This window comes from Neofelis nebulosa, chromosome 5, assembly GCF_028018385.1.
Source record: "Neofelis nebulosa isolate mNeoNeb1 chromosome 5, mNeoNeb1.pri, whole genome shotgun sequence".
NCBI lineage: Eukaryota > Metazoa > Chordata > Mammalia > Carnivora > Felidae > Neofelis > Neofelis nebulosa.
The window spans coordinates 54,679,871-54,691,635 of record NC_080786.1 but is presented as its reverse complement, the minus strand read 5'-3'; the positions used below and the strand labels follow the sequence as shown (position 1 = coordinate 54,691,635).

At 40.6% G+C, this 11,765-nt stretch overlaps 1 long non-coding RNA gene across 1 annotated transcript; it reads right to left on the bottom strand.

The window, feature by feature from the left end:
- Window positions 1-3,098: 3,098 nt before the first annotated feature.
- LOC131512103 (uncharacterized) lies at window positions 3,099-10,932 on the bottom strand. Its single transcript, XR_009261962.1, has 5 exons — window positions 9,410-10,932; window positions 8,539-8,931; window positions 7,728-7,791; window positions 5,974-6,103; window positions 3,099-4,222 (listed from the first exon to the last, which is right to left on the bottom strand). It is a non-coding gene; the product is annotated as an uncharacterized LOC131512103 (long non-coding RNA).
- Window positions 10,933-11,765: the final 833 nt, after the last annotated feature.

The window sequence follows — 11,765 nt, the reverse complement described above, 5'->3', positions numbered from 1 at the left end:
TCTGGGCTGATGGCTCGGAGCCTGGAGCCTGTTTCCGATTCTGTGTCTCCCTCTCTCTCTGACCCTCCCCCGTTCATGCTCTGTCTCTCTCTGTCCCAAAAATAAATAAAAAACGTTGAAAAAAAAAAATTAAAAAAAAAAAAAAGAAATGAAAAGATAACCCATAGAATGGGAGAAAGTTTTTGCAGATCATATGTCTGAGAAGAGCCAAGTATCTTGAATATAAAAAGAGCTCTTACAGCTCAACAATAAAAAGACAAATAACCCAAGATAAAAATAGACAAAGGGCTGAGGTAGACATTTCTCCAAAGAAATATACAAACAACTAAAAAGCACATGAAATGACTCTCAACATCATTAGTAATTAGAGAATTGACAAATCAAAAGCACAAGGAGATGTGACTTTATACCTACTAGGATGGCTCTAATCAGAAAAACATAAAATAACAAGTGTTGGCAAGGATGTGGAGAAATTAGAATCCTCATACATTGCTGTTTGGAATATAAAATGGCTCTTTCTCGGAGCAGCCACTTTGGAAAGGAATTTGGTAGTTCATCAAGAAGTTACACACAGAATTACACACAAAATGATCTAGCAATTCTACTCGTAGGTATATACCCAAGACAAATGAAAGCACACATTCATAAAAAACTTGTACACAAATGTTCATAACAGCATTATTCATAAAAGCGAAAAACTGAACCAGCCCAACTGTCCATTAACAGATGAATGGATAAAATGTGGTCTATACATAAAATGGAATATTATTGTCATAAAAAGGAATGAAATACTATTACATGCTACAACATGAATGACCTTGAAATATTATGCTAAGTGAAAGAAGGTTGGCACAATAGGCTCTATGATTCCATTTATGTAAAAATGTCCAGAATAGGCAAATCCATAGATTTGAAAAGCAAATTACTGTTTGCCCAGGGCTGGGGAAAGGGGAGGAACTGCTAACAGGTACGATGTTTCTTTTTGGAGTGGCAGGAATGCTCTGGAATTAGTGATAATGGTTGCACTCATTATGACATGCTAAAACCAATGAATTGTACACTTTAAAATGATGAAGTTTGTGTTATATGAATTATATCCTTTTTAAATGTTTATTTATTTTGGGACAGAGAGAGAGAGAGAGAGAACACACGTGCAGGTGGGGGAGGGGCAGAGAGAGAGGGACAGAGAGAATCCCAGGCAGGCTCTGCACTATCAGCACAGAGCCCGACCTGGGGCTTGATCCCATGAACTGTGAGATCATGACCTGAGCCGAAATCAAGGTTGGACACTCAACTGACTAAGCCACCCTGTGAATTATATCTTAATTTAAAAAAATACTAGTTAGGAAAAACTTAGATCATGATTTTCTACTGGTTAAACTCTTCAATGACTTCCTATGGCACTTACATAAAATTGAACCTCCTTACCTACCCCTATAAGGCCCTATATGGTATGACCCCTGCCTGCCTTTCTTATCTCACCCCCCATCACTTCCCTCACACCCATCCTCCATTTATATTACAGTGCAGGCTAACTGGCCTTCCACTTCTGGCTCAGGTCTTTACACTTAATCTTCCTCCTGTGTAGAATATTCTTTGCCTAGGGCTTCTCATGGATGCCTCTCATCATAGAGGTCTCAGATTGTCACCTCTTCAGCAAGGCTTCCCTTACCATCCCCATCACTGCCTTATTTTCATCAGAGCACTTAGCACAATCTGAAATTATTTGTTTAACATAAATTCTGAGAGCAGAGATTTTGCCTGCCTAGTTCACTGCTATCACCCAAGTTCTAAGAATGATGCTTGACATAGAATAGATGTTTATAATATATTTTGAATGAATGAACAGGACCTAATTTGTGTACATCAGATATTTAGACATTTTGATGGTATTTGGGGGCTGTCAGAGCTGCACCTGATTTGAATGAGAACCTCAGGGGGCCCCATTGAGGCCAGGTGTACAGTATCTAGGGAGGGAAGAAAGAAACAGGAGGAGTGGAGAAATGTGCCTCATCATCACTTCCAAATACCCAAAGACAAATTTTTGTAGAAACCATGATAAAACTGCCCTAAGTTCATGAAATGAGTTATAGAAATCTTGCAGTGTAATTCACGGTTCTGTTTATTCCCTGAGAGGAGATTTGGGGCATACATGCTTGATATGAATTCACTGGAGGACATCAAAGGGAGGATGACTTATGAGATAGCACCATGACTGTTCCTGTAATTGCAGCTCAGCCTAGCTTCTGGCTTGGGCTTTGATCCTGGAAGGAGCAGTAATAAAGACCACTGTTTCTGAGCACAAAGCACATCTGTTTTGGGGCCCTGGAAGAGGGTAGGCCAGGAAAGAAGGGTGGGATGACAGCCATTAAGAATGGAATTAAGGTGGGGTGCCTGGGTGGCTCAGTGGGTTAAGCATCCAACTTCGGCTCAGGTCATGGTCTCATGGTTCATGGGTTCAAGTCCTGAGTCAAGCTCTATGCTGACAGCTCAGAGCCTAGAACCTGCTTCGGATTCTGTATCTCCCTCTCTCTCTGCCCCACCCCCCTCGTGCTCTGTCTCTCTCTCTCAAATACAAATAAACATTTAAAAAAAAAACAATGGAATTAAGGAGTAAGCATGAATACGCCTATGTTGAGGAGGTGTCAAGGTAGTGGGAACCACAGGGCTGACCTTAGGAGCACAAATGAGGATGACGAGAGCCAGGAAAACACCCTCTGAAGCAGACACCCTAAAGTTTCTATGAAGGATCTGAGGACTGGGATCTCTGAATTTTGCTAGTACAGACTGAGCCACACACTGCTATGTCATCAGTATGACCTAGGGAAATGTGGTTACACGTATAACATAGGGGAAAATACTCATATTCCCTCATTGAAATGAGGAACATATTCTGCTTTTATCCTGAGATCATCAATGAATCATATACGACATAAACTAAATGGAAGCAACATTGGGAGGAAAATCCATCTGTCACTGTATCTTTTTGTGAGTCTAATCATTAGGCAAAAGGAAATGCTTATCTCTAAACTAGGCCAGGTGGAAAAAGGATATACAGATAATTTAGACTTAGACGATGAAATGAGGAGAGAACTTACTGAGGCAGGAAAGAAAAGGCTTGGAGGGATGAGAAGGTGAGGTGATGCAAGGAAATAAAAGGCTAGTTCCAACCCTGTAAAATGGAAAGAATAGATGTGTAAGCTTGAAAAGACTTTATTTAAAATCACTTTGAACAATTACATATAAAGTATTGAAAATAAAAGTGATTTTTAGATGGCTTCAATATAAGAAAGTCAGAACATGATGTGGCCCAGCTTGCCCAGACTCATTGAGGTAATATCTAAGGATGTCTTAGATTATGAATTAAATGCATTTCAGGCTGTAAGAAGGAACCCAGTACTGGCTTGTGCAGATTTGAATTTCCAGAACAGCCTGCTGGGTGGCCTCCACTGTCAAGCCATCTCGCACACTCCATTGCCTAACTAATCTGCCTGAAACAAGCCTGTAATCACTATAAAACCTTCAGCACCTTCCCACGTCTTACTAAATCCACTCTGAGCTCTGCCTGGCCCTCTAGTCTGACCTTACCTGTTCCATCTTCCTTCTTCCTTTCTCTCCAGCACACACCCCTCTCTCAGACCTGTCTCTCCACTTGTCCTGCTTCTGGACCTTTGCCCAAGAGGCTGCTTTGGTCAGAAACATATGCTATTATCTGCCTGGCCAGATGACATCCTTCTGTCCAGGTTGAGCTTCCTTTTCAATTCTTCCATGGATCTTTCTTGATTGTCCCTTTCTTTGAACTCCTCAAACACAACTGTTCAATTATATACTGCTATATATTAGTCATTATTCTTTCTTTTTTGAGGGACAGAGAGGGGGAGAGAGAGAGAGAGAGAGAGACAGAGAATGAGTGGGGGAGGGGCAGAGAGAGAGGGGGACAGAGGATCTGAAATAGGCCCTGCACTGACAGCAGAGCTGATGCAGAGCTCAGACTCATGAACTGAGAGATAGTGATCTGAGCCAAAGTCGGATGCTCACCCAAATGAGCCACCCAGGTGCCCCATATTAGTCATTATTCTTTTACATGTTAGCACCAGGAAACGGAGGAAAGAGAAGAGAGAAATTAATAACAGAGAAGTGTGAAATCCCCATTTTAGATTCCAATTTGGAGGTGGGACTTTGGCAGAGGATCGAGGAAGTACAGCAGAGTGGTCCCAGAAGCCTTTGGTGCAGGAAAGGAAGCAGAGACAGTTGTAATGAGCATCCTGCTTTCCATATCACTTGGCAGTAACATCTTAAGTTTTAAGTTCAGCATCACGAGGAATAAGAAATTTAACCTGTGAATGTTCTAGATAACGGAAGCTTATCATGCAAATTATTGGGCCCCATTCCAGACCTACTGAATCAGAATCTCTGAGGTTGGGGCCCAGAAATCTGGGTTTTAATAGCACTCTAGGCAATTGTGATGCACAATAATGTTTAGAGAACCAGTGCTTTAGAGCATAAAACCTTAAACATTACTCACTATATAAAACTATTTTTTTAATGTTTATTTATTTTTGAGAGAGAGAGAGAGAGAGAGAGTGAGACACAGTATGAGCAGGGGAGGGGCCGAGAGAAAGGAAGACACAGAATCTGAAGCAGCTCGAGACTCCTAGCTGTCAGCACAGAGCCCGACACGGGGCTTGAACTCATGAACCATGAGATCATGACCTGAGCCGAAGTCGGACGTTTAATCAACTGAGCCACCCAGGTGCCCCGCATATAAAACTATTTCTATAATATATGGCAAACATTACTCACTATATAAAACAATTTCTTTAGCATATGACATACTTCCTTGCCTTCTGGAACAGAACAGGCTAAACACAAAGTGTTTGTTTCTTGTGGGGCCAGAGTCACTAGGACGAACATTACTTCTTGCCCAGTGTCATTGTAACAGGCAGCACACCAGACAGAAAACTCAGGCACCATGCTGTTAGGGCCCCAGCCAACCAGGTCACCTCATTGGAGCAACTCACAGCAACTGTCATCTGAGTCCACCATCCGGGCCATTATCTACAGCTTGGGGCTCTATGAAAATAATATAGACTAATAGAAACTGACTGAATCACAGTATAAAAAAAAATGCACGTGGTTCACTAATTATGCCCACACCAAGTAGTACAATGAATACGGCGCAGAGGTGTTTTGTGTGCCATATTCCAGTGTCTCTACACCAAAGGAGTGGTGGAGTTCTTAGTCAACTCTTGGGAGATGTTTCTGTTCTCAACTGTATTTCACTTACTCACTTACGATCTAGGCTTTACTGATCTTCCTCCAAGAAACGCCATTCTTGCTACACACCAAGTTTGCCTAGGAAAACTCCTTCCTTACAAGTCATTAAAAGTTCTCAAAATCATGGGGCTCCTGGGTGGCTCAACCCGTTGAGTGTCTGATTCTTGGTTTTGGCTCAGGTCATGATCTCACAGTTGGTGGGATCAAGCCCCAAGTCAGGCTCTGCCCTGACAGCACAGAGCCTGCTTGGGATTCTCTCCCTCCCTTCTTTCCGCCTCTCTCAAATAAATAAACTTAAAAGAATTCTCAAAATCTGCATCTGCACTTGCTCAAAGTTCAGATTTTACTAAGGTATCTCCCTGGATGATGGCTATGGGGGGTTAGCTTTCCTTGAACACATTGTGCGGACCTGCTACCAGCTTCTTACTTCCAGGGAGTGGCAGCTTTTCCACACTCACACCTTGGTGTGTACCTCCGACCAGCATCTTCGTGCTCTGCCCCTACTGAGGGCTTCAGCGAGATTTTACATCCAGTTCAGTTCCTTTTGGGAAGAAATAACTTCCAGTTGAGTCCAAACTGAGCAAGATTTCCTTGGATTTGAAGGTAGATGCATATGGAAATTTGACAGATACTGCCAAAATGCCTCTCAGAGGAGTTCCCCAGAAACGTAGTTTGCCTGTTTGCCCACAGCCTTACCAGCAGAGACAGAAATTTCTTTTTCCTGTGGATGTCATGATGCCCTGTGACATCTTCACATAGTAATCGCCATTAGAAGAACTTCAGTCATCTCTCTTCAGATGCTGACTCTTCCTCTCATTTTCTTTTTCTATTTAATTCAAAGAATTGAATAGAAAACTTACTTTGAAACTAGTTCTCACAAGTATAAAATCACAGAACTTGCAACTTGGCTATGATATTTCTCATGACCTCTGTTCTTTTTCTCCTTGAAGATGAGTCAAGAATTTTAAAATCAGAAGGAAAAGAAATTTTTAAGTGATCTAGCACCAATTTGTATAATAGACTTTGGAGTTTTGTTGTTAATCTATCTCCATATTCCAAGACATCTCTTTATTTCCATTCATAGAAAAGCATTGTCATTTATTGGGAGTCAAAAGGCTCCCTTACCACCCAGTACTGTCCTATCATTCATTTCTAGGACAGCTGAAGTTCAAAAGTTAATCACTAATGCAGATGTTAATCATAGGGGACACTGGGTTGGGGGTCAGGAAGAGTATATAGGATCTTTCTGTACTTCCTGCTCACATTTTCTGTAAATCTAAAACTGCTCTAAAAAAGAGTCTAAAATTCTTTAAAGTAAAAAACAGAATAGGTTATGTAACAAAATGCTGTTTTTGTAAATGAGAAATGCATGCATAGAAAACAACAAAACACATTTTACAAAAGTAGATACAAAGTGAATACACTCATTCAATACATTAGAGTGGTGGTCTTTGTGGGCAGTGATAATGGAAATGCAGTATGGTGAAAAAAATGAAATTAACAAACTCAGAGAGGGACATTGCATGGACCAATGATGATAGTATGCCATGAACTGAGTATGATCAAATGTGTCCTATGAACTTGAAATCTAAATTAAAAAAAAAAAAAAAAGGTAGTGTTTCTCAACTTGAGCAGGGAGGTAGAGTTTAGAGAGGTTTTATTTTTTTATTTTGGGAGGGGGTAAGAGCAGGAAAGAGGAGGAGAGGGAGAGAGAGAGAGACAGCAGGCTCCACACTCAGCATGGAGCCCAATCTGGGGCTCAATCCCACGACCTGGGATCATGACCTGAGCCTAAATCAAGAGGTGGAGACTCAATCAACTGAGCCACCCAGGCGCCCCTAGAGAAATTTTAAAAGAACGCACATGCCTCAGTCCCATTTCAGACCCAACTACATCAGAGGCTCCAGACTTGGAGCCCAAATATGTGCATTTTGCAAAAGTTCCTATATTAGCCAGGACACTTTTAGTTACGAAACCCCAACTCAAATATGTATAATGAATATAGGGGCTGTATTGGCTCATGTGGCTTGGAAGTCTGGGGAGTAGTGTAGCTTCAGGCACAGATGAATTCAGGAGCTCAAGCTATCCAATCATGCTCTCTCCTACTGCTGTCTGTTTCCAGCTCGATCTCCCCTATTGTGACAGGTTCTCTTTCCCTGTGGTAGGGAAGGTTTTTACTGACATTTATAGTCATGTGGAGGGAGGAAGGGGATGGAGTAAAATGGAACACTGTAACTGACAACGCCTCAAGGGCCACAGGAAGTGAAGTAGGAGTTCCCCAATAGAAAGGATAGGTGATTATCATATCTCCCCAGGAATATAATTCAGAATAACTCAAACATTCCCTTGTAGGATGACATGGATCTTCATGACTAAAAAAAAAAAAAAAAAAAAAAAAGAAGAAATATTTTCCAGGTTCCCCATCCTGGTCTCTCTGGTCTCTTGCTCACTTGGGCTCGGCTGCCATGTTCAGTCTAGTCTTGAATGTGCCATCATGTTCAGTCACACCTTCCCCTGTCCCAGAAATACAAAAGCATTTAGTCAAATTTGCTATGTGTCTGACTTACAGCTCTCCTGGATAAGCTTAGAATAAAAACATAAAGATATTTAGTGCAACTATGTGTTCAGCAATATAGATGATGAGTCTAAGAAGGAAAAAGACTGGATAAGTTATCATATCCAAGGTCACAGCAAGCAAAAGTGACAGTTTGAATTTGAGCTCAGATTTTATATCTCTCTGTCCAAAGTGCAACACTGAACAGGTAGTATTAATAATAAAAATGGGGAACATGGCTGGCTCAGTTGGAAGAGCATGTGACTCTTGATCTTGGTGTCATGAGTTCAAGCCCCACGTTGGGTGTAGATATTACTTAAATAAGTAAATAAATGTTAAATAATAATTATTCTTATTACAATAAACATTGCTACTATTTATTGAGTTTTTGCTAGGTTCCAGGCAGTGTTTTATAAACATTATCTCACTAACTCTCATAACAGGCTATGAAGAAGGTATCATCCCCATTTTATAGATGGAATTGTATAGCTCAGAGAAGAACTGAGCTCAGAGAAGTAATAATCCTGATTACATAGCTATTAAGTGTAGAACCAGGACCTAAAACCAAATACATTCAAAAAAAGGTTTATTTCAGAAGAACAAAAACTTAATAAATTAGCCAATAAATAACATCAAGCCTACCTCCAGGGGAAAAATAAAGTATCTAATTTTTGAAGATCATAACTAATTAGTTAAAGTTGACTTACTTGTTGGAAAACATAGACCTTAAAATATAATCATTCAAACATAATAGAAGCTTTATTTCTCTCTAACAAAATGGTTCAGAGGGGTGTTCCAGCTTGGAAGGGTTCAGCTCCATGAACTCCAGGTCATTCAGGGACTTGGCAGAACAGAGTTTCTGTCATCCTAAACATGTGGCTTCTAAGGTCACTCTGCTTGTCACCATCCTGGCCCATAAGAAGGAGGAAAGGCGCACAATGTCTAGTCCCTTGAAAGCATAGTCCAGAAGGGCACAAATAGCTTCTGATGCATTCCAGTATCAAGAGCTCAGTCACATGAAACACTCCGCAGCAAAGGAGGCTGCACAATGTGGCTTGTGGTTGGACAGGCATGACCTACAGCCATGATAGTTAAGGCTGCTGTGGAAGAAAAAAGAACAAATTTTGGTGGTGGAGCTGTTGGTAGCTGTCTCTGCCACAACAATCTAGTAGACTTAGCCATTAACATAGACAGAGACCTATTTATCATAAAACTTATGAAACTTGGGGCACCGGGGTGGCCCAGTTGGTTGAGCGTCCAACTTCGGCACAGGTCATGACCTCACAGTTCGTGAGTTTCAGCCCCGTATCGGGCTCTGTGCTGACAACTCACAGCCTGGAGCCTGCTTCGGATTCGGTGTCTCCCTCTCTCTCTGCCACTCCCCCACTCACAGTCGCTCACTCTCTCTCTCTCTCAAAAATAAATAAACGTTAAAGTTAAAAAAAAAAAACCTATGAAACTCAAACTTCTAGGCCTCTCACTTGCATGGCCTCTTCCAAGGCCCTTTTAGGGGCCTGTATTACTTAGCAATTTTTGGATAACAAATGACTCCAAAACTTATCAGCTTAAAACAATAACCTTATTATCTCACACAATTCCTGAGAGTCTGAAATCTGGGAGCTGCTTCTCTGAGTGGCTCTGGCTCAGAATATTAAGCTGTCAGCCAAAAATGCAGTTATTTAAAGGCTTGACCAGGGCTGGAGGATCCACTTCTGAAATGGTAATCATAGCTGTGGGCTGGAGGCTTCAGTTTGTCACTGCATGGTCTAATCCACAGGGTTGTCTGATGGTTCTCAAGACATGGAAGCTGAGTTCCCCCAGAGTGAATGATCTGGGAGAGAGGGGTAAAAGTCATAATGCCCTTTATAACCTAGCCTCCAAACTGACATCACTGCTACCTAATTCTGTTGGTCTCACAGACCAACCTCAATGCAATACGAGAGAGGAGGTACACCAGGGCATGAATACCAGAAGAGGGGGATAAGAAGGGGGAAATCTTCATATATAAGGCTGTGTATCAATAGGATCTAGCAATACGTTCACATGTTTTTTGTAGTATTGGCAAAAGATTTTTTTATGCTCTTTTTTTTAATGTTTATTTATTTTTGAGAGATAGGGAGAGAGAGAAAGAGAGCAAGCAGGGGAGGGGCAGAGAAGGAGGAGGACAGAGGATTCAGTGTGCCCCGCGCTGACAGGAGAGAACCCAATGTAGGGCTTGAACTCATGAACCATGAGATCATGACCTGAGCTGAAGTCGGATGCTTAACTGACTGAGCCACCCAGGCACCCCTGTTATTTTTCTTAATGAGTTCTCCCTAGTTGTATAAGCTTATGGCACCACAAAACATGAATCCTTTTTTTATACAACCTTGCTTGACAATTATTTAAAATTGTTAAAATTATTTTAGAACATGGTGAATTTATTCCACAAACCAAAACTGTAATAAGTAAATTCTGAAGGAATGAAGTACTTTTTCAAGAGTGTTTGTTTTCATTGTTGTTAATATTATATAGTTTGTACACTGCTGATTTGTTATCAATGCCACACAAGAAGTTAGGATATCTGGATGTCAATCCAGATTCTACCTCTAACAAACTGAGTGATCTTCCTTCATATGATGCAGCCTGCTCTCTGAACTGGTTTTGTCTCTACAATAAGCAGTTGCATTAACTAGTCTGTACAGGTGCTTCTAGCCAGGTCTTTAAAAGTATGTCTCTCTATGCTACAAATTTCTCATCCATAAAATGGGAATAACAGTATCTACTTCACAGAGGTATAGTGATGATCAAATGAGGTAGCCTACATAAACTATCCCAAATATGCCTAGCAAGCAGTGCATATTCAGTATATATTAGCCATTCTTACTATTTTATGCCTGAAAACTAACCAACCTCAGGAAGCCTATTTTGAATAATTTTATAGTATTGCAGTAATTCATAATGTCAGTTTTCATCTCAGATGATTGTGTAAATTTTTATAAGTGAGTGAAAGTTAATAGGAAGTTAATATCAAGGTTGCAGAACAATGGGGAACTCTCATACATTTATTGATGAGAGTATAAGCTGGTATAATGACTTTGGTAAAACATTTAATAATATATCCACTTTGGGGCGCCTGGGTGGCGCAGTCGGTTGAGCGTCCGACTTCAGCCAGGTCACGATCTCGCGGTCCGTGAGTTCGAGCCCCGCGTCAGGCTCTGGGCTGATGGCTCGGAGCCTGGAGCCTGTTTCGGATTCTGTGTCTCCCTCTCTCTCTGACCCTCCCCCGTTCATGCTCTGTCTCTCTCTGTCCCAAAAATAAATAAAAAAGTTGAAAAAAAAAATAAAAAAAAAATAATAATATATCCACTTAAGCTAAACTTATACATATCTTATGGCCTAGCAAATCCTCTCCTGTCTAAACTCAACATATATTAGTGCCATGTCCACCAAAAGTTATACATGAGAATATGCATCATAGCTTTATTGATAATATTCAAACTTGAAACAACCCAAATGTCTTTCAGCAATAGAATGGAAAAGTAAAGCATATTCATACAATGGAATGAAAATAATAATGAAAAGAACAAATCTCACCAATATGATATTGAGTAAAAGAAACCAAATATGTAAAAATCCATCTTCATGATCCCATTATATGGAGTACAAAATCAGGCAAGCAAAACTGTGGTAATGGAGGTCAAAAGAATGGTTATCTTTGAAAAAATATTGATTGGAAGAGAGGGTAAGGGAGCCTTCTGGGGTGCTGGAAATGTTCTACATATTGATCTGAGTAGTGGTTTCACAAGGTGTGTACGTGTGTAAAAAACCAGTCAAGCTTTAGATTTAAGATTTGTACATATCATTGTAAGTTGTACCTCAATGAAATATTTTTTAAGTTGGTAATGGTATAAAGAAATCCATTGCTGATATCATTGTAGGAGAAGATATAGGC